Genomic DNA, 5,000 nt, shown 5'->3' with positions numbered 1-5,000 from the left:
CAGTGTGGACGTGCTGAATTGTTGCTCTGAAAAACTCCTTAATTTCTCATTCCCGCCTGCCACGAGGCTGGGGGGAAATGAACAGAGATTAGTGAAGTGTACAAATCACTTAATTATCTAGAAAAAAAAAAAAAAATAGGAAAGGCAATGTAGAAAACAAATTAGAACAAAAAAACAACTGGAAAGAAAAGAAGTGGCATCAAGGAGAGAGGGGAGGTCAAAACGCTGGGTCAGCGGTTCAGCGTGGCCCAGCTGCTTCCAAGGTGACCTTGACCAGACTTGAATAACTCTAAGGGTTTAAACACTACATGTTTAAACCAAGGAGAAGTAAAAGAAACTCTAAAACTGAAAAATGTTTTAAACACAATGAAAAAAAGCAATTTATATGCCAAACCTGTGATAGAAAAAAATGCCACAAATGTGAAAATACTTACTTGAAAAACAGGCAAGAAATTATAAGTAATATTGATGCTTACCTAACAGCATCAATAATAAACTAAAGATAGATAATCGAGAAAGTATACAGAAGACTGCAGCTGGTGCAAAGACATCAATACTAAAAGTAATTCTAGTCTTGAAACTGAACTGGGAAAAAAAACGCCAAGTTTGAAAAAAAAAAAAAAAAGAAAAAAAAAAAAAAAGAAAGAGAGCAAAGAAAAAAAAAAAGGAAAAAAAAAAAAAAGAAAAAAGAAGAATAAAAAATTCAAAGTTGTGACGATATATCAGAAGCCAGTTTTTTTAAAGAACTAATTAGAATTGAGGAAAATAGGGACACAATGGCAGAAAATGTATATGACCCGTATCAGACATTCTGGAAAAACAGGAAATGAGCCATATCGGTGACCAAAAAAAACAGCACACACCAAAAAGTGTTGAAGGGCCATGCCCACTAGAAAACCAATAATTCAGAAATGTATGAAGATTAAAGGACTTCAAAGATTCAATGTTTGAGGGTAGATAAAAATATTTGAAAGATGAAATTCCATGAATTAAAACAAGAGCAAAAAGAAAAAAAAACCTAAAGAAAAAAAGGAACTCAAGGCTGCTGAATTGGAAACAGAAAAGGCTGTACAAGACACTAAAAATGTAAAAGTAAAGGCCAAAGAAGAAACAAGAAAATCCAAGATGGGGGCAAAGTAAAGTAAATCAGAAGAAGAAAAAAAACTGTTTTCTGATATAGTAAGGCAAAAATCAGATAAACAGGCCAAGAATACTCTTAGACAGTGGATATTTCATGACACTGAACAACCAAGAAAAGATGATGAGGCTGACTGGAAGGTTGTAGGCGACAAAAAGAAGCAACCAAAACAACCTACTTAAAGAAGAGAGTCAGAGAAGAAAAATGAAGATACATTCAGAGCAAATAGGCTCTTTTAATATATATCTAGAAGAAAAAGAAGAAAATGATCCTAAATCAGGAAAACAAATGATATGAAAATGGATTAATGATATCATAACAAAATTGAACCTCAATGAAATTATCAAAGTTGAGAGTGCCTTTAGAGAGGGCAAATATTTAAAAGGAGGCTTTGAGACCAAGGCCAAATAAGGTCAAATAGAAAATGAAAACAGAATGGAAACTGATTGGGAAAGAATATGAAACTAAAGAGAAATTGATGAATATAAAGAAGCATGGATATCACCGGACTTGAGCTATGAAAAAAAGGCAAAGTCAAAAACCTTTGATAAATAAACTAAGAAAAAACAGAGAAAAAGACGGGAGCAGGAAAACACTGGTATATCACCCGAGCACAGACAAGGACATTCAGTCCTGCGAAGCATACCTATTCGAACAAAGGCAGGTAATGAAACGCCCACCGCTACACCGGGAGAAGGTCCAGCTCCCCCAAAGTAGGGGGAAACGACATCAACTATCTAACAACAGTAGGTAATGTAGACATGCAAAGAAATAATTTGAGACTCTCATATTGCTAAATATACAGGGATTATATCCAAAAAGTAACCAGAAAAAAACTACATATCTAGAGGACATGGCAAAGATCAACAATTATTCAATGATAGCTCTTACAGAAACTCATCTGAATGAAGACATAAAAAATGAAGAAATTAAAATTGATAACTATGAGTTAATAAGGAAAGATAGAAATAAGAGAAGCAGAGGAGGAGTAGCTCTTTATATCAGGAAAGAATTAGCAACTAGAATGGATACTGTAATAGAATACTCTAATAATACAGTAGAAATACTAGGGGTATTGGCAAAAGATACAAAAAAGCTATACATTATTTTATACAGACCTCCTGGAACAACAAAACATCTTTCAATGAATCACTAGGCATTATTAGTAATTACATTGTCAATACAAGGGAAATTGAAGCTATTATTATACTTGGCGATTTTAATTTCCCCTTTATCGATTGGGAAACAAAAAAAATAAAATAAAGATAGGAGCAAATGCTACTAAAGATGAAAAACAAGCGAGAATGCTTTTAGATTTTGAAGAAATTTTTTACCTTAACCAAATCATCAATATCCCAACAAAGGAAGAACATATACTGGACCTTGTTTTCATTAATATAGGGGAATATGTACACAACATATCATCAACTTATACAGCCCAATCGGACCACAAAATAATTGAAATCACAATGAATAAATTAAATAATCAGAAAAGTAGTAAAAAACAGATAGCCGAAGCAGAAAAGAGTCTCAGATCTTTAAACTTTAGCCATAATCAAATAGATTGGAAAAAAATAAATGCAACACTAGAAAAGTCACTGAAAGATATTGACGTCCTCTTAACACCCAAAGATATACTAGAGAAGCTTTATAATGCATTTAAAGATGTTTGTAGAATGTTTGTCCCCCAAAAAAACAACAGAAACAAGAATATTATAACCAAGAGATCGAAGGATCATGTTAAGAAACAAAAAAAATAATCTTAACAAACTGAAAAAAACAACAGATCAGATCAAGAGAGAAAGGATCCCAAAAAAGCAGAGAAAAGGGGTTTGGAAGATAAATAAAAACTGTCAATAAGTAACAAAAAAGCAGCCGAAGAAAAAAGAGCTGTGGAAGCTATAAAAACAGAATGCAAAATTATTTTTCTCTTATGCAAACAACAGGTTAAAGCGGGGAGGAAACAGAAATTGGGCCTCTTGAGAATAATGGTGCATTGGTAACTGATTCAAAGGAAATGGCTGAATTAATTTACTCAAATTGCAATATGAAGAAGTCTATAGTGTCCCAAGAATAGAAAAATTAATATCAGACCCACAGAAACATTTTAGTATTATTAGTAATGAAGATGAATGTCTCACTGACTTCATATTCGATGAAAAAGAAATTCTTGAAGCAGTAAGTGAAATACCAACAAACTCAGCAGCTGGCCAGATGAAATATACCCCCAGCAATCTTTTTAAAAAACTGCAAAGAAACCATAGCAAAGCCACTGGTAACTTTGTGGAGGAAATCTTTGGACATGGGTACTATCCCCTGAGGGGGCCCCAGCTTACTGAAAGAGGGTACTATAATTCCAATATATAAAGGTGGAAACAAAGGTCAGGCATAAAAATTATAGACCCAGTAGCACTAACATCTCATATAATAAAAATATTATGAAAGGGTAGTGAGGAAAATAATTGTTCAATATTTTAGAAAAAAAAACAAGATAAACCCACGGGCAACATGGATTCAGAAGTGGTAGATCTTGTTTATCACAGATCCTGACACAACTTTCGAACACAATACTAAGGGACCTAACTGAAAATAGAGAAGTTGACGTAATATATCTAGACTTTGCAAAAGCTTTTGACAAAGTAGATCCACGCATTCCACTGCTACATAAGATTAAAGACCCTTGGAATCGGCGGGAAAGTTGGAAGATGGATTTACAACTTCGTAATAAATCGTAAACAAAAAGTACAAATTAATGGGCTTTACTCAAAGGAAACGATTATTATGAGTGGGGGGGGGATGCCACAAGGTCCGTTCTATGGGCCCTTGTTATTCCTTATTATGATTGGTGACATTGATAATGGTGTGAAACACTCAAGAGTAACATCATTTGCAGATGATACAAGAATAAGTACACCCTTAGATATACAAGATAATGAAAAAACAAACTTAACGAGGATCTACATACCATCTGTAAGTGGGCATATGACAGATAATATGAAATTCAATTGCCAGATAAATTTGAAATCATAAGATATAGTCCAATTGGAAATTCAAGGGCAAGATCATATTTTGTCGCAAGATGTGAAAGATTGAGGGAGAAAAAAGTAAGTAAAAGATCTAGGACTCTATATGAGTAATGACATGAGTTTCAGTCACCATATAGAGCAGATTGTCAACAAAGGAAAAGTTATGAGTGGATGGGTAATGAGGACTTTTAACACAAGAGACCAAGAACACACCTTTTACCACTATGGAAAACATTAGTGACCACAAGACTAGAAATACCAGTGCCAAGTATAAGGCAGCCCAAATCTTATAAAAGATATAATGTTGATAGAACAAGTCCAAAGAATCTTACACGGAAGTTAGATAATATGATGGGTCTAAACTATTGGGAAAAGAACTAAAAAAACTAAGACTGTACTCACTACGAAAGCGGAGAGAGAGATACTTCATTATATATGTGTGGAAAATTATTGAAAACTTAACACCAAATCCAAGAACCTGTTGAAGGAGGGGGAATTCAGGTAAGACATTCCCCCAGGCAGGGAAGATACATGCTATCGCACTGGTTAAAATAAAATAAGTGCACAAACATGCCTGTTAAGAAAAATGCAAAAACAAAGTTTCCTAATAATACGGACCTAAATTGTTTAATAGCATACCGAAGGATATAAGAAACTTAAATCAGTGTAGTGTTGAAGTGTTTAAAAGAAAACTAGATAAATGGCTACACTCAGTACCAGATGAACCACCAACATGTGGTAGTGAAAGAACGAGGGCTGAATCAAATTTCATCCCTCATCAAATTCAGTTGCTTGCAACTGACAAAAAACGGGCGGTCCCCCAGGATGGCCCTGGC

General features: G+C 34.2%; 1 long non-coding RNA gene across 1 annotated transcript in view; it reads right to left on the bottom strand.

Annotated features, from left to right (window-relative positions):
* Positions 1–5,000, bottom strand: part of LOC122245666 (uncharacterized) — a 135,054-nt gene that overhangs the window by 88,166 nt on the left and 41,888 nt on the right. The window lies entirely within an intron of this gene.

Source organism: Penaeus japonicus, unplaced genomic scaffold (assembly GCF_977035675.1).
Source record: "Penaeus japonicus unplaced genomic scaffold, GWHDUDI00000001_assembly GWHDUDI00000034, whole genome shotgun sequence".
In the NCBI taxonomy this organism is placed as follows: domain Eukaryota; kingdom Metazoa; phylum Arthropoda; class Malacostraca; order Decapoda; family Penaeidae; genus Penaeus; species Penaeus japonicus.
This window is presented reverse-complemented; position numbering and strand designations above follow the sequence as displayed.